Below are 19,594 nucleotides of genomic sequence, written 5' to 3' on the forward strand. Positions count from 1 at the left end.
TTTTCCTTTCCTGTGTTTTGGATTCATGGCTAAAACAGTGTTGATAATATAACAGTGTTTGGGCTGTTGTCAAACAATATTTGCAAAACCTCAAAGCTTTCTCTGTTTCTCACTCTGCCCCCCATAGCAAGTAAGCTGGAGGTGGGCGAGTAACTAGAAAGGGACACAGTCGAGATACGCCCAGATTGACCAAAGGAATATATAGCACCATGTTCAACAATAAAAACCGGGGAGAGGTTATTTTGGGGAAGGAGGCCATTGGCTGGAGGCTGGCTGGGCATCGGTGTACTTGTGGGAGATGACAAGTGAATGCCTTTGCATCACTTGTTTTGTGCAAGTTTTTCCTTCCTCTTTTCTTCACTTACTAAACTGTCTCTAGCTCTGCCCATGAGTTTTCTCATTTTTGCTCTTGCTATTTTCTCCCCGTGCTGTTGCTGTGGGGAGAGTGAGTGAGCGGCTGTGTGGTGCACAGCCACTGGCCGGCGTCAACCCATCAGAGACTGATGAAGAAACAGCTTCTGTGGAGTGCCCCATTCTTGCTAGTAAGCAGAACATACATATTCTGTTTGCTTTATCTGAATATGGACAAGTTACAGATGGCTATTTACCTTAGTAGGTTTGTTATAAAACAATGCCTTCTGTAAAGCATGGTCACAAGCATTTTGTGTGAGTGCGGCAGACAAGACAACATGCATCTTTCACAATACCTCATTTTGTATGTGAAGACTTTCATTAGAGCCTCAGAAAAAAAGGTATTCAGATCCATTCCTTAAACCTATTTCTTTCTCCTCCATGAAAGAACAATTACATGGTGAAAATGACTGTTTACCCAGAGGACAATTAAAACCTTAAAATCCTCTTGAAGTCTGCTCTTTTAGATGACTGATGTTTACCCATTAAAATATTTGGAGTTTATACATGAGACAAATCCCATACCAACTAGTTGTGTCATACCTACAAGACACTAACATAGAGACATTAATTCAATGTCACATTATGATGTTAATTGAAACCACCTACATAATTTAGACTTTTTCTCAATGTACAATATTCAGCAAAAGAACCTATGCAGGACATCCTGTTTTACAGATTATATAAAGGAGAAGAAATGTAACTTTTCTTTCTGCCTCATGGCTTGTCTTGATTTGAAAGAACCAGGATAAAAGTTGCCTGTGGTTGGAATCATCATAGAATCATATAATGGTTAAGGTTGGAAAGGGCCTTGAAGATCATCAGGTTCCCCAACCCCTCCTGCTATGAGCAGGGACACCTCACACTAGACCAGGCTGCACAAGCCTCATCTAACCTGGCCTTCAACACCTCCAGGGAGGGAGCTTCCACAACCTCCCTAAGCAACCTATTGCAGCACCTTACTGCCCTCATGGTGAAGAATTTCTATGTGATGTCTAACCTAAATCTACCCTCTTTCAGTTTACAACACTAGCCCTATTCCTCAAAGGTTACACTGATCTGAGACCCCCCAGGTGCTGAGGCTGTGGCAGTGACCGTGGGGGGAGAAGCTGGGCCTGTGGGGAGGGTGAGTCAGGTGACCCACATGGACCAATCATAGCGCTCCTGCCCCTGGTGCTCAGTATAAAATGGCTCCTCAGGGAGCCCTCCCTTGGCTGGTGGGCTGGCTGTGTGGGGTTTGTCATTGCTTCCTCTGCTGGTATTGCTGCATCTTGTCATTGTTGGAGAACACTGCTTGCTGGGACAGACTGCCTTCCCCTGTCTTGCTGAGTAGGACTGGCTTGGCTGCTCCAAGGCTGTTGTGGACTCAGGCACCTCACTGTGAGTTCAGTTTGGGACTTTTCTGGTTCTGAAGTAATTATCAGCTGAGGAGTGTGGGTTCCATATTTTATTTGTTTATATTTGTAATTTATCAATGTTGCTATGTCACTAAACCTACCCTTTATTTTTTTTCCAACGTTAAAGTCTCTCTCTTATTCCACTTTTTATCTTTTCCTGGGAAGATAGTGGGGGAATAACAGAGAGCATCTGATACCTAGTTATTGACTAAAACTGTGATGTGGTACTAAATCGTCCTGTTCTGTTTCCTGCTGTCTCAAACCAGCAGTCTATGACTGCCCTGAACTATGATTGCCTGGTTGAGTGTTATTTAAATTAAGCTTTTTTCTTTTTCAGTAACTGAATGTTTCAGGAAAATGCAACAAAATCCTCAAAAAGACACTAAAAACATCCTGTAGCTGCTGATAAATTCCTAGATGTGAATATTATTTCTATATGGTAGTCATGTCAGAAAAGGTGGAAACTAGCCAATGTAAATCAGAGCCTGTAACAATATGCAACATATTATAGCAGCATGTGGGTTTTACTAGCTCAGGACCAGACATCATTTAGATGTGTGAGTCCACAATAACCTGGAAAATCACTTAATATATTTTTTTAAGAAAACAACCACTGTATAGTTTCACTACTGCACAGCCAAGCCATGGCTAGCATTGCTTTCATAAAACCAAAATAATGATGCATTTGATTCTGTTGTCTCTGAGATCACAGATTCTTGTGTGTATCTCTCTCAGGCTTTGCAATGGGTGTTGAAGCTCCATCAGTTTGTTTGGGGTTGGCTCACCTTTATGCTGTACCTAAGAAATCCCTTATTCTAGCTGCATTTTCATTAATAGTGACTATTGCTGTTTTCACATGCATAAATGCATGGATTTTTTTATAATAGCTTTGAAGTAAACAAGCAACAAAAATATCCATACTGACTTCTGCTATGGGCAATCTCTTGGGACCACACAAATTGCATTGCGTTGGAATATACAAAAGAGAGAATCTGTGCACAGTGGACTAGAAAATAGAATGAATGGGGACAGTTTTAAACTTGGCCTCAGCTACTCTGTTACATTCTCTGCTTTCACTGAAGGCTGTCCTATTTAATACAGATTAGCAACCTACATGAGTGGTGACCACAGAATAGGCAGTGCACTTGAAATATGCTTCCTTGTCTCCTCTGCAGGAACTCTTCCGTGTGACTGCAGTGCCACATATATATGTGACCTAACAAATACTGTTTTCTCTTAGTTTATGGGTATAAACTCTGGGGCAGATGGCGTTCCTTATCATTGCATTTTCTTATGGGACAAATATTTAGATATTAAAGTATATAACATCTCTTATGCTACATGTGGCCATGAGAAGTGGTGGATTGAACCAGCCAGAGGCCAGGTGTTCACCAAAGCTGCTCCATCACTTCCTTCCTCAGCTGGACAGGAAAGAGAAAATATAATGAAGGCTCATGGGACAAGAAAAGGACAGGGAGATCACTCAGCCATTGCAGTTGTGGGCAAAACAGACTGAACTTGAGGAAATAAGTTCATTATCAATCAAATCAGAGAAGGATAATAAGAAACAAAACCAAAATCCTAAAACACCTGCCTCACACTCCCATCCTACTTTCCAGGCTCAACTTCTGAACTCTCTACCTCCTTCACCCCAGTAGTTCAGGAGGATAGCGCATGGGGGCTGTGGTCAGTTCATCCCACATTGTCTCTGCTTGCTCAAGGGGAGGACTCCTCACACACTTCCCCTGCTCCAGACTTGGGTCCCTCCCATGTGAGACAATCCTCATGAATGTCAATGTGAATCTTTCTCACAGGCTGTGGTTGTTCACAAACCTCTTCACTGTGGGTCCCTTCCATGGGGTGCTGTCTGCCAGGAATGGACTGCTTCAGCATGGGTCCCCCATGGGGTCACAAATCCTGCCAACAAACCTGCTTCCGTGTGGGCTTCTGTCTCCACAGGTTGTTCCAGGAGCCTACTTAAGTGCAGGCTTCCTATGGAGTCATAGGCTCCTTCAGGGGCATCCACCTGCTTTGGTGTGAGGTCCTCTGTGGATTGCAGGTGCATATGTGCTCCACTGTTAACCACTGTGGGTTGCAGGGGGACAGCCTGCCACATCATGGTCTAACTACACCATGGGCTTCAGGGGAATCTCTGCTCTGATGACTGGAGTGTCTTCTACTATGTCTTCACTGACCTTGGTGTCTGCAGAGTTGTTTCTCTTGCATGTTTTCTCTCCTCTCTCCAGCTGCAAATTGCTGTTGTGCAGCAGTTTTTCCCCCTTCTGAACTATGTTATCCCTCAGGTGCTGCCACCATCACTAACAAGCTGAGCCTTGGACAGTGATGTGTCTGTCTTGGAACAGGCTGGCATTAGCTGTGTCAGACATAGGGGAAGCTTCTAGCAGCTTCTCCCATCTGTGACAGAGACAATGATTGACCCAACTCTGGGTCTGTCTCAAACTTCTAGAGAAAACTGTAATTCACTGCTATTGTTTTAGCCACAAGTTAATTAAAGAAATAACATACATATTTATTCCTACCTCAAAAAACAACTGCAGCTTTTGTATTGACTCTAGTGCGAACAAGACCAAGGCATTATTGCAATATTACCATTAAAATTTCAAATAATTTCTCTGTAATGAAATAACATTCTTTTGAGTTGAGGGTTCCAATTAGATGTTCCTTTTATTTTTCCTGCCTTGACTTTTTCCACTCCTCCTTTATTTTCACAAATTCTTTTAACTCTATCATTATTATGAAATTCCCACATTTAGTCATGATCTATGTATTCTTGAGCACACTGTTAGTCCTTTTTGTTAAAAATACACATTTGTTCTAAGTCCAAAGATGATAGAAATGAAGATGTTTTGAAAGGCTTTTGGTCAGATGCTTAATGATTGCACATATGGTAGGTATAACAGATTATGTTCAAAGTGACTGTGGGAAATAAATAAACTCTAATCAATTTCACATAATTTCATTCCTGAAATAAACTTTGACCTTGATGTTCCTTGTTATGTACATAAATAAAAATAAAATGTTTTGTGGTGAACTGACTGCTGGGTTCTAGAATAGCAATGAAGTTCTACTTTGAATCAAGGTGTTCCATAAACCTTTTATTTCCTTGAAAAAACAGTAATTTATTTCATGGCAATCTGCTTTTTTGCTGAACAAGTGGTTGTATTTTCTCAATGGCAAAGTAAACCAGCTGGAGATTTAATGTAAGGAGTAATTCAGCACTTCAAAATAGTGTACATGCAAAGAGATTTGTAGTTTAATTCAGAGGTCAAAAGGCATGTTGCTTCTAAATTATACTGGAGTAATAGCTTGGAATGATGCCCTTTCCTTAATTCTAAGCAGTAAAGAAAGATATTAAAATGCCAGTATACTGAATTGAAAACTGTTTTATGATAAGACACTTGAGCCAGCAACCATATTTCCAAATACCACACATGATTGTAGATTTACAGTTCTTGATGGGAAGAATAATGCTAACTTTCAGCACTCACCATATCAGTGAGGCAGTGCTGGAATTCAGTGCTCACTTTTATATCACATTGTTATTAATAACTAGGAAATCCTAAATTGGGGTAGATACGACACCCTAATTCAGACAGCAAAGCTATTTTTGTTGGAAATAATTGGGTCTACTTGTTACAAGCACTGATATTTGTGCTTTCACTCTGGAAAATTCTGAATAACTCCATAACAGCTTATACAACTGACAGAAAAAATATTCTATTTGAGAGTGAAAGAAATAGATAACTATGAAGTAAAAAAGAATAGCTTTCTCTGTGGCACAAGATGATGATGAAAGAAGTAATGGTGTTTCACTAATCTTGCTGCAAGCCTATAAATTCTGGAGATATGTATGCTGTGCAGATTCCTTTGTTTAGCTACGAGTTCAATAAGCTCTTTACTTAATAATGGTTAATTTGGAATGCAAGTATATTTGGACTATAAAATCCAAGAGTGATGGCTCAGTCAGTATTTTTCATTGGCTAAAAAAATTTTACCAGCTGATTCATAGGCTTATCTTCTACTTCTCAGAAGAGTGCCTGACTATTCAGATAGCAGGATAAAAATACTGTTGTCAGATGACAATTTTTTGCTATGCTTTAAGTGCTATATTGTACTAAACTCAAGCAGTTGAAGCTCCCACACTTTCATCACTACAAACACTAGGTTCAGACTGGCTTTATCAACTAAAATCCAAATAATGAAAGATAAAACTTGGTGCATTTTTTCTCTGTGAATATGGGCATTCCTTTACAACTTGTCTCAATTCTCTCAGCAGCTTCTAAGCATCTGAAATCTCTTAAATTTGCTTCAAAAATTTCTAGCCCTAATGGTGCCTTCAAACTCTATTAACTTTCAAAAGCTAGGAATTTCCTCTCAGAGTGGATTTGTTTGTACTCATAGACTTTAGCACTTCTGCACAGAAATGGCTACACCTTGAAGACCAGCTTTTAGGAATTTCCACTTCATCACATTTAATTAACTGTATTTTAAAACATTTTCCCTAGATAACCTAGTGCTTTAAAGTGAAAATTTGCCATCTGAGTCTCACAGCTAGCAGTACTAATGAATGTACATCCAGCCACCTCAATACACAGAGGTAATATGATGCACTTTCCTGTATCGGGATTCAGAGGGCAAATAAGTAGATGGCAAGAGGAGCAACTACACAAACAGCAGCTACAACATGAGGTGAAAGCCAGAAAGTAAGAAGTGGAAAAACCATAATCTCTAATGTCCCAATAATAGCCTCTTAATTCCTCTTTCCTCAGGATAGGGTCTGCTTCCTAATAGATTTACCCTCTTCCTCTTAAAACACTATTCATAACATCTCAGTACCACAGTTTTTTTGAATTGTCTAGGAAAAAGTCTGCATTAACATGAATCATTTGGTTATGCTATTTAGGAATAAATAAACAGAAGGAATGTTTGGCATTTAAGTAAAAATATCTCTTCTGCAACCTGGGATTCTTGTAGGAATATATTAATCTCTGAACCTACTTGCATAATTTCTCTTATTTTTTTTATTTTTTTTTTTGCATATGGGTTTAGACATGTTTTTCCACTAGGCAAAATTTGCAAATCAATTTTTTAGGGGTGTTTATTCTCTCCAAGACAGAGGGATATTTGGGTCTGGAGAGCCTGGAAGAAGAGCTGGCTGTTCACTTCATTACAAGGAGATATATCAAGAATCAACCTAAAGTCACTTATATCAAGACCTGAAAGAAGGCATTTTTTTAATGGTAAGAAAAAGTAACCTCTGAAATATTTTGTCTATAGTGCATGTGTATCCTCAACTCCATGGAGAATTTAAGTCAGGAAAGTTGTCAATTTTTAATAAACTCTAAGTGTTAGCTCATCCAGATAATGTTTTTGAGATAATAAATTATTCCTTGAATTTCTATGGTCTTTGCTAACTCAGAATGGATGTTCGTAATGATCCCCTCTAGGTCTAAAATCTATGGGTGAATTTAGGAAATTGCGTTTATCTTAAAAATACGCTGATTTATTTGATGTGGAACTGATCTCTGTAGAAGTGTACTTGTCCTCAACTGAGACTTTTTGATCAGTATTTGTAATATACTTTTGAGAACGATGACCAAGATAGAAATAACTGGAGGGGCACCTATTTTCTGTTGTGACTGTATCCTTGCAGGCTTTTTGCTCTCACATGACACCAGCTGACAGGCAGCTTCTGTTCCTTCTTTCTTCCCACATGTGAATATTTCTGTTGGCATATTAGGCAACTTGCTAGCAGAGTAAAAGAGAATAGTATACACAGAAAGCCAGTAGAGTGAATGTTAAAATTTCTGCTGATGACAATGTCTGAATTGTCTCTACCACAATTTGGAATTAACAAAACTTCTTAGGTACTACTTCCTGGAAACTGCTGGCAATTGCTGACTTTAACAGCAATCCCAGCACCTGCAATTAGGTCAGCTATTTGCAGAGTGTCCCCAGAGACCTGTGACCAGCCAGGTGTTCCAGTGTGTATTTATCACTGCTACCTACTGAAAAAAAAAAAAAAATTGCTGTACCATTTTTTGGTCTTTGTCATTGCTTCTACATTTTATGAGGATAGTTTTCTGTCTAGCTAGATGCTAATCTAGCCTTCAGTTCAATCCCTCGGCTAATCTATACTTGTGGGAAAGGCAGAAATAAGCACATTGTTGAAGATGAAGTACTTTAACTGTGTTCATACACAGTAACAAGCAGACATGTTTCAGTGTTAGGGATGTAAAGGTCATCCCAAATCTGCAGGGTGCCAACTAGATTTATTCAGTATATAGGTGAATGTGAAGTACACTTGTAAAATTATAGTTTTCTTGTGAGGAAATAGCCATTGGTGAGAAATGTAATGACTTCTGTGTATTTTCTATTAATTAATGTTCTTTTTCATTTAATGTCTGTTGTCTACTTCAATAAACTTTAATGTAGTCTTTTCTCAGAGACAGCGTTGGCTCAGCTAAGCAGGTGGTTATTATTCTCTGACATTTTCTCTGAGCAATCTGGTCTAGTTGGAGGTGTCCCTGCTTATTGTAGGGGGGTTGGACTAGATGACCTTTTTAGATCCCTTCCAACCCAATACATTCTGTGATTCTATGACATTTAAATACAGTGACACAGTCTTCTAGGATGCCGTTTCAAATCTATGCTTAGCAGAACAACCATCATTATAGAACCTCCTTATTCTCCATTTTCAAAGGCATGGGCTTTGGTCTTTCTCAAACTCCTAAGCTGTTATTACAAACCCATTAGATGCATGCTATGGTATATAAATGTGCATAGCTAGATGGTTTTCTGGTTAAAAAATATAAAACTTTTGAATGGTAAAATAGAACATTTCTGCAGTGCTAGTAACTTTATGCCTTACTTCATATTTTACTTGTAAAATTTTTAATTTATTTCCATTTATTCTCCTTTCCTTTTCTCTCTGTAATGTTATATAGTCTGAAATATCAGTTTGGTTTATTCAGATTATTGTTTTTTGTGATGAGTTATAAATTTTCCAACAAGGTCATGATGGAACTGAGGTGAAAATTTAAGACTCAGAGGTTCATGCTAATGCAATTCAGGAATTCAAAGCTGGGTTTTCAGTTCAGGGTCTTCTCAACTTTGATCAGAACAATTTTTTATCTTAAAAATTATTATTTATTATTATAGCCTTATTGGAACATTCCAGAAAAGCAAGAAGGATATTGGCAGGGTTCCCAGCTAGAGCCATTTGACTAGTCTTCACTTTAAGATTTTTTTTGTCTGCCTGCAAAGTTAGGTACAGCATACTGCATAGTTATCTCGGAGAATAATCATTGGACTCTGAGGTGTTTTCAATAAGACTGAATTGAAATAGAATTCTAGTTCAGTTTATAGTGCTAATTCCTTGTAAAATACCAAGAGTCTCAGAATTTTACAATGTGGCATTATCAGTTGTTTAATCAATATGCACTCTCAGAGTATGCTGTCATAAAAGGCATTCTAAAATAAAATGAAACATCCTTCACTATGCATTGTTAAACTCTATAGTCTGATTGTTTTCATCAGTTGTTATGCACTGCATAGCAATAATGAGAACCTATTTTACTAGGTAACAAAATAGATTTTGTGGGAGGTGGAAAAAAGGAAATGGAAAAACTTCATGGCTCAAATTGTTGTCCATTTCGTATTAAACAAGTGCTGATTACACAGTTAACACATTCAAGGCAATTGAAAGTTTATCACTTTTTAGCTTGATCTCTCTTATTGATGGGACTTTACTTTTAACAGGATGGTAGACTTCAGGAGGCTGTTTCTGTCACACAGAAGTGATGAGTGTGTGGTTGAGTTCTATCAATGTTTATATTGCTCTGGACTACAAAGTTCTGGAATTAGTTGAGTTGCCTTTTTTTGCATAGAATATGCCTGCTCAGCACAAACATGTTCTGCTTGGGTAGTGTGCAACAGTGAGTCAAGAAGTCTGGTCTTTTCACACAGCCTATAAAAAGGACCCAATGCAGCTGCCAGAAATATCTTCCTAGACTTTGAATGCTTTCTCTCACACTCTAAATTGTTCCAAACATTCAGCCGCACCACTCTGAATCAGGTTTTATGTCTGTACTTTTGTAGATTAATTCCATATTGCACAAGCAACAAAAACTGACACTGTGCCACAATTCTGAAGCCTTTCAGTGGGACAAAACATGAGTTACTGAATATGAATGTTAATAAATGGTTCATCATCTTGCCAAGCAGGAATACTCATGGAATAACATTCTACTAAGTCATAGTATAATGATCCAAATCCTGCTTTTACAGAAGCCACTATTTTAAAAGCCAGCACATGCCATACAATGTTAGATGTGATACCATGGTTATCTACTGCTCCAGAAAACAACTGCTTGCTCAATTTATAGAACATCTTTAAATATCACATGAATCAAAAGGACAAATTCTATTGAAGCACTTCCTCACCGTGAGTGATTTTTATTCATTTCCTTTTTAAGGTATTGTTACCATTTCATTTTTCAGATGCTTATAACTAGATTTTACATTTTTCTTTATTCAGTGAAAAAAAAGTTACTAGTATTTCTTAGTAGAAAATATTCTGTGTGCGATTTTCCAACTCTCTTCCAGGGCAGCTGTTTTATTCTTGAACAGCTTTTAAGGGAGGCTTCCAGTCAGACTGTATTTTCAGTTCTAGTTCATATCTTGCACAATATGTCTTGACTGGTTAAAATTGTGGATTCTTGTTTAGTTTAGCAGACTAATGTTGACCCTGCAAGCCATAAATGTAATAGTGTGGGACTGACTATTCTTCTGGATCATGGATTCATAAGACAGTATCTAGTTTGTATTCTTACTTTGTCAGAGCCTCTTCTCTCTCTTCTGTCGCTCTTCAGAGACTTACTTAGCACTGCAATTTTTTTCTGTAGATACTACAGAGAGATCTATAGTTCCTTTAGGAGCAAACCCTGCAACATATTCCACTTGCATTAAAATCTTTGGAGGCCAATGTTGCTTAGTACGCAAGAAGACCAGACCCTTCAGCTCCCCAAGTAAGTATTCATAATAGACATGATCAAAATTCGGAATACTTCCATAGAAACATCTTGGTCTTGGCAAAAATACAAATGTTGACAGGATATTTGTCAATATTTTTCTCTAGTTCTAATGTGTAGCTTCCATCAAAAACCAGTATCACTATTATTTTCAGGAAGAATGTATAATTAACAGAGGCTTCAGTTAAGTGCTTAGTATTCCTTATTTTTAAAAAAAATGTTTTCATTGTTATGCCTGCAATTACTCTTACATATTTATTTATGTGATGTTGATAATATTAATAAAAACAATGTTTTCAGACTCTCTCTCCACAAATTTTGCCTCATGACAGGGTATTGTCAGTAAAGGAGGAAAAAAGCCTGTTTTCTGTTTTGTATCTTCTCTAGAAACAGAATGCAAAAAAAGGAAAATATATCCTATCAGAACATTTCTCAGTATTGCAAACTTGTTGCTCAAATAGACACTGGAAGACAGACCATTAATAGTCTGGGTATTCTGAGGTGTGGTGTCTGTGCCTGAACCAGCTGGAAATTATGCCATTACAGGTTTTCTCTTAGTCTAATAAAAATAAAGATTAGTCTGCAACTTAATATTGGCTTCAAACAGCAACATTTTGAGAAATTAAAGGAATAAGGAATGACATTACCTAGGCTGAGCAGCTTAGAGACCTCATTATGAAGGCATAGAGATTTTTCTAGAAACTGTTTCAAATAAAGGAGAAAAAAATTCTTACAAAAGAGTCTAGACCTAATTTATTGAACGTTGCATTAAGAATGGCACCAATGTTAGAAATAAAGAAGCTGGATTACTAAAGAAAGGAAATTTAGAGCTTAACAAGAGACTCCAAAAAGCTGTTTGAACTTGAAAATAATAAATACAACAATTTAAAAAATGCAACTGTCTAAACAAAAAGAGAATCGGAAAAGAAAATCACGCATTATGAACTTAAGAAAGTTACATTTTAAAGGCAAACTTGGTGGTTTTGCTGAAAAGCTAAATAAATATTTTCTCTCAGCTTTTGGTAAGGAACACAAGAAGGAAGGACAGAGAAACCCCAATGGCTAAAGTAAGGGAATTGTTTACAGTCAGGTGAAGCCTCAGAAGTTAATGTACTCTATCCTGAGTATGAGAGGTCAAAAAAGAATAAAACCCCAGTCACAGCTATGCAGGAGGCCATTTCCGATCCATAAACAAATTCAGAACCATAATAGCTGCTGTTCAGACATACTATCCAAACCTTGCACAATTTTCCATTTTCCTTCACACTTCCTAAATCTGGGTACTAGAGAATATTGTATCAAAATTCTATACTTCAGGAGCAGCATCTTTTGTTTCTTAATCTGTGTTGGAAGAGGAACAGTTAAGCAAAACAAGGATATTGTTAGTATTTCTTGATGAGAACCTGGTGAATTGATTTTAGTTTGAGGAATTAGGAATATTTTTCTTTATGATATTTTGGAACTTCCCCATCAACATAAATCTTACAGGATCTTCTATCACATGTGTATCAAAAATGACAAAAATGTTTCTCTCTTCTGGGGCTCATGGTAGAGAGGATGTGGACAGAACTGGAACTAGAATTGGCCACCCAGGCCCTAGAGGAATATGTACCAGTTAGTAAAAGTTACAGAGAGCGAAAGCACCATGACAGGGACTTCTGACAGCTGCGTTCATCGGCTTTGTCAAGTGTATTTTTCTGAGGAGAAATCAGTATTGTGCCCTGACTTACTGGAATCAATATATTTGACTAAGTGCTGAGGAAAAATGAAGACATATTTCAGTAGTTCACTCTTTGCTAAAGTAGCGAAGCTGTAATTATGCATGTCATTGATGGAAAAATGTATTCATTCACACTTAAGCTGTGCAGTTCATATAGCACTCATTCCAATAATTAATTACAAAATTCTGCCCTTATAAACACTATTCTTTATACTTGCCTGGGTTTAATACCAGGAGTGCCTGAAAAACATATGAACAATATAATTACAGAGACATAAAAGATGTAAAGGGTGATAAATGTATTTTATGACCTTTAAAATGAAGTCAGACGACATATTTCTGATTTGCAAGCCTTAGTGAATGTCTGGAGTTTCAGAAAAGAAAAATTGTTTGGATGGAAACTGATTGTTAGTCCATATTGACCAGGGACTGCATTGCTGGTGCTGTGAATATATCAGTTTTACAGTTACTATACATGGTGCTCAGAGAAACTTTCTCCAGGTCTTGTCATACAAAATTGTATTAGAATAGAGAGAAAATATTTGTTTAATGACAGACTAAAATTCAATTGCCTAACTCCAGAATGTATTGTAAATAGTAGGGATGTTTGAAAACAAAGGGAATATTGAATTGGACACATTCTTTCTTACATACAGTTATTTACCATTTAGAATTTAACTATCAGTAGAAATCATTACAGAAGTAACTTCTGCCAAATATTAGAATTCCAAATTGGAAAATTCCAAACTGGAAGCATAAGCTAAAGGTCATGTAGATGTTTCTTTTAGTGAGATTCCATATTTATTTTACTTCCCCCCACACCCTGAATTTCATTTATTTCATCAAAGTGGATATGCTTTGAACATAAATCTTGGGCTGCTTCCATTATAACTGGCTTAGTTACTCCAAACTTATATCAGAAAGGACTATTCGGTACAGAAATCTTTCAATTTTTAGATGATAGCGCTAGTGTTTGTATACCAATGATTAAGTAATGCATAAACATTATTTCTCACATTTTTTTGACTGTTCACTTCTGTTTTTCTAGCTTTATTTCTGTTTCAGATACTGGTGGCCAGAGTTTTAAAATATGTTTCATATTTAACATTTTATTTTCCACAGTGAGACTTCTTGTTCTAATTAGTCTGATTGCTTTACCAATCATCCTATGTCACATCATATGTAAGGATAAGTAAGAATCTGTCATGATAGCCTGCAAGATTAATTTAGCATTGAATAACTGGGAGTTTCCCATCTGTTGAGAATTAGAAAAGTTATCTTCATAGTGGTATTTTTCCTTAGATGATAAAATTGTAACTGTGATAATTTTTAGCTGTGAATGTCAGAGTAGAGATAGCAGGTATGTTTCACAAGTAACAAACAATTCCAGTTTTTGGTTTTTTCAATCCTTTTTTCATACCCAAGGGAAAAGAGTTGGTCCAGTACTGAAAGGAGACCAGCTACCACTAGAACTATTACCTAGTTGTAGTGGCCTAGTTGGATGACAAAGAGCAGAAGAGAAAGGGTGTAGTGAGGATTCCTAAAGTGGCCAGGGATTGGAGAATCTGTAATTTCCTTTTCTTTTCTTTACTGGAAGCCACATCGAGGTCTTCAGCCATCAAATGAATGTAACTATTTACACTGCTTAGAAGAGGAAATATCTGAATGTCTTATATAGCACACTGAATAACTGCTGGCATCCAACTTTATTTTGACCACTGCACATATGGAATTTTAGTTGTTGTGGGAGTTATTCCATTTGCTAAATAAAAGTTGCTCTTCCCTTTTGCATAAATTATAACTGAGTCAGTTAAAATTTTCTGATTTTGCTGTGCAAGTCTGTATTTATATCCTTTCTGCAGACACAAAACTGTATGCTGAACACTTTCATTATCTCATTTTTGTTATGGCATAAGTATATTACCGTTTCTCTCTGTGGATAAGGACTTCACTCATGAGTTCTCTGAAGCTGTGCTGCAACAGCTTAATTCTGCTTATAACCTACTTCCAGGCTTTTAAATCTACTTATAAATTTATTTTAACACTGTCAACTGAAGATCGTTCCCTGATACCACCTTCTTAGTCATAGCAAGCATACTTTTGTGTCATACTAGCCACTGTTCTTGACAATATTTACTATCCCTACAGGAGATAAAAATTTCACTTACCTAATCCATGGGATCTTGATATAGGTCGTTCATACTTAGCTTTTAATTATAAAGAGTAAGGCATTTTACTATCTCTGCAAGGTGATGGGATATCCAGCTTGAATAAATATAAAAATATTAAGGTCAAGAATATCCCTCAAATAAATCTAAATCAAGTGATCACTGAGAGAGTGAAAAATATTATTTTTACTCTTTAATCATTCCTGTGTAAGCATACAGTCTAATGAAGCTAATTACCAATGGAAAAATTATTCTTAATTTTGAGACAGTTACAGAGAAGAGTATATTTGCTCTATATACAGTCTAACTGTATACCTAATATATATGCTGTAACTATCAAGACACTATACATGTTTTATTAGAGACAGGGGATCTCTACATTAACTCTGTCTAAATAAGTTTTGATTCATTCCAATCCACGGAGGTTTATTCACGCTTCCAAGCAAGATTAAAGTTTCCTCTCCAGTGTCATGACTAAGCAGTCAGATATCTCTCTTCCTCCTTTCCCCCTGGAACTTGGTTATCTTTCCTTTTGCTGTATAATGTGTTGAAATGATAAATAATTTCACCTATGTGAAAGGCAGTCTTCAGCACCTGCATCTTCTTTTCTCACTACACAACTTTATTCTCTTGTGTCTATGAAAATTATATCCTGTTAAAGAGTAAAAGGCACACTTATCAGCTATTAGTGCTATGACTTCAACTGTGAATGTGTCTACACCTAGTAGGCAGAAAGATCTAGTGAAACACTGCTGATGCTTACATTGCAAATACTCTGGAGTCACAGCAGTGAAAAAAAAGTTCTGATTATGTTGATCTGTCTTTTTCTGTGTCCAGGGCAATGATGAAATTACTCCACTTCCTAGGTCCTCTGAAAACTCTTGAAAGCCTGTTCATGAGCAGCTTAAGTATTTCCAGGAGCTTGATAAACAGCATTAATACTTGTTGGAAGAAATATGAGCAAAATAAACACGTGTCTGTGGGTAAGACATAGGAAGAAGAGGAATACCATCTGAATCTAAGCTGAAAAGCTTGAGGGAAATATTTATAGCTAAAGTTAAAAAAAATACCTTTTCCTCCCCAATGAGGCAGAATAGTGAAGCACCGGGAAATTCAAGAAATAAATACATGCAGAACAGCAGTAGCTCAAAATGGAAGTTAATGAGGTAATAGACTGTCTTTCCAATTCACAGGATATCAAAACTGAAATAAATACAAGACATAACCACAATAGATTTGTACACCTATTTAGATTTGCAGTAGTAGGAGTCTTATCAGTTTCCTTATTTTGAAGATTTCAGGGAAGCTTCCCCTCAAGGTGAACTGGAATAGTATGAATTATCAGCTGTTTGTAGGTTGGGTTTCTTCCCCCAGCAATTATCTGTGCTGAAGTTTCATGCATATCTTTGCTGGTGGTACATTATTGCTTTCTCATCTTCACAACATTTTGCTGTTGATGACACAAAAATGTGCATGCTTTGAATACATTAATGTATGGGACCTAGCACAATGGCCATCCAACCAGGGCACTGGGGTACTAGTAGTATAAAAATAGAGGAGGAAAAAGAATTAGCCACAGATTAAGTAATCCCTGAAGTGTAGATTCATTCAAAATTTTAACTGCAAGGCCTCTCTTAGTTGTAAGAAAAATCATAGAATGTCTTCGGTTGGAAGGGACCTCTAAAGGCCATCTAGTACAAACCCCCTACAATAAGCAGGGACATCTCACACTAGAACAGATTGCTCAGTGCCTCATCAAGCCTGACCTTGAATGTCTCCAGGAATGGGGCCTCTACCACCTCTCTAGGCAACCTGTTCTGGTGATCCACCACCCTCATATTAAACAGTTTTTTCCTAATGTCCAATCTAAACCTACCCTTCTTAAGTTCAAACCATTATGCCTTGTCTTATTGTTACATGGCCAAGTGAACAGCTCTTCCCCAGTGTCACCGTTTGACTCAGGTCCAACAACAATGCTCTCGATCCCCTCCCCCCCCACCCAGGTAGGGAAGGAGAGAGAGAAAAAGAGAAAGACTTGGCTGGATTGAAAACTAAACTACACAGCTTTAATTAAAACACTAATGAATAATACACGAAAATATATACAATTATATACAGATAGATTCAGGTATGGGCAAAAGCCTCTCGCCTCCCCCCCCCCCAGCAACTCCCACAGCACTTCCCTGAACTGGGAAGAGTCCCAAGGAATCCCGGAGCTGCTGCTGGAGAAAGAAGAAGGAAGTTGTCTTCTGTGATCTCTGACCTTCCTTTGAGCTTACGTAGATATATGGAATGGAATATCTTTGGCCAATTTTGCTGTCCATCTAACTCAGCCTCCTACAGGGGGGTCACAGATCTCCCCACAGTGTCTGAGCTGGCAGAGTGAAGGTGCGACCTTGAAGCCTCAGGAGTTAGAAAAACATTCCACTGTCTTATCAGCCTAGCAGAACACACAGTTGCTAGTTAAAAGAAAGCTTACTGAAGGAAAAAAAAAAAATCAGTAAAAAGAAAAATTGGCTTCATCCTGGCTCAAACCAGGACACCCAGGCTTCTTATAAGCCCCTTTCAGGTACTGGAAGGTGACTATAAGGTCCCCCCAGAGTCTTCTCTTCTTCAGACTGAATAATCCCATCTCCCTCAGCCTGTCTTCATAAGAGAGGTGCTCCAACCCTCTCATCATTTTCATGGCCTTCCTCTGGACATCCTCCAATGGGTCCACAGAACTTGTGTTAGGGGCTCCAGAGCTGGACACAGTTCTCCAGATGAGGTCTCACCAGGGCAGAGTAGAGGGGCAGAATAACCTCTCTCAATCTGCTGGCCACACTTCTTTTGATGCAGCCCAGGATGTGGTTGGCCTTCTGGGCTGCAACTGCACATTGCTGGCTCATGTCTAGCTTTTGATCCAGAGAGCTGCTCTCTAGCATATCTTCCCCCAGCCTGTATTTGTATCTCTGGTTGCCCTGGCCCAGGTGCAGGACCTTGAACTTTGCCTCGATGAAGCTCATGAAGTTCACCTGGGCCCACTTCTACAGCTTGTCCAGGTCCCTAAGCTAACAATGTTAGCTTTTGAAATGGAGAAGTCATTATAGGTCGGAGTTTTGCTTTTACAAACTTTTTAAAGTATGGAACTAAACACAAAGCTGAGGTTCAGGACAGAATCTTTCTTAGGGTACAGTAGCAATATGCTGATAGGCATGTATCATAATATTCTGGGTTTGGTTTAGGTTTACTTGATTTACTTACTGCAGTTATTCCAAAGCATAAAACAAGCCATACTCTTTTTTTTTTAAATAAGTAGTTTCAGTCAGTCCCTAATGTTGTTAGTGCAGTTCATTAATATCAGTCCTCTGTTGCACCCTCTTCTGCTTTCAAAATTAATTAAGCTAGTGACACATTAACTGGAAGGAAGAAGCCATAGCTTTATTTATGCAGGAAATAAGAGCATAAATCAAAATAAGTAATCCTAATGTTTTAGAAGTGACCTTATGATGGGGTACTTTGCCAAATGACAACAGCATCTGCTCAAATAGAAAAAAACATATCAAGGGTATCATCTACTCCTCTCTCAAACATCATAGAAATGGTGCTCCTCTGCTGTAAACAAGAACCCTCCTTGGTGACCATCATCCAGTCCTTTGTACCACTGACAGATTTTCCTTTTACTGTGTATTTTTTCATTCACTAAAAATCTTATAATTTTTATTTGAATATAAATATATGTAATATAGTTATGATAACTATATGGTATTTCCCTACTGTGTCTGATAATATTTTTTAAGGAAGGTGGGCCTTCTGAATTATATACTATTATATAAATACATGAACATTACACAGAATTTGCTTAAAACAGCTACAGAAGGTACAAAGACTAGATATTTTTAGACAGGCATGGAAAAAAGACTTCTTTTTTGCAGCTGTTAAAACAGGTGGCAGCAGGTATCAGGGAGAAATGTTTGTGTGGACTGACATTTTACTGGATTTTAATTAAAATGTTGTTGATTAGGTGACACATTTTCCCCTGTGGGTTGGCCACTACCACGTCCACAGCTGCAGGCATTGCTTTGGCATTGCAGGCTGGGAGCAGGACTCCTAGAAGTTATGCTGAGGATGCCTCCTTTGGCACGTGACTGGAGAAGGCTTTCCATCACATGCCAGACGGTGCTGCGTGGCTCGCTCTGGCTGCTCACTTATCCTGTGCAGCTCAAGGGTTACAGTCCTCAGCCCTGGTAGGGAAGCAATGGAGAGGTGAGTCTCAGGTGTGATTTCTTTCATCCCTGAGGGTGATGTTTTTTTCAGACTTCTTTCCACATGCAACCTGTATCTGCTCTCTCCCATTATCTCTCAGGAGGAACAAGATTTCTCGTTTGTAATTAAAACATTTCAGATGCTTTGTTAAACAGGTGCTAACAAACCTTTAGTGACTGACTTTGCTCACAGGTTCTGAATACATTGTTGATTGCTATTTAATAATTTCAGTGACCCTTCTTCCCACAGACTTTGATATCTTTTTAGGTCTGTGAGATCTGTCTACATTCAATGTGGTTGCTTGCAATCTGTCTTTTGTGAATTTTATTTAGATGAGGATTTAGACTACCTCCTAAACCCCCCCATGCCACTCCCTGAGACTTGCCCACTACATAGCCCTCTCTTTCTCTCCCCCTTGGCCTCATGGATTTTTGATCATGACCAGCTCCTCCTCAGTTTCTCCATTTCTGGAAGTACTGGGGATATCCACAGAAAGCACTGGAAAAAAATGCCAAGCAGATGTGACATTTTTTACTCTTCATTAGAGGAATGTACTTGGAAAAGCTATTGGCATGGTTACCGGGCTAACAGAAACCTTTC

The sequence above is a fragment of the Chaetura pelagica genome, unplaced genomic scaffold, assembly GCF_000747805.2.
Source record: "Chaetura pelagica isolate M959 unplaced genomic scaffold, ChaPel_1.0 scaffold67, whole genome shotgun sequence".
Lineage (NCBI taxonomy): Eukaryota > Metazoa > Chordata > Aves > Apodiformes > Apodidae > Chaetura > Chaetura pelagica.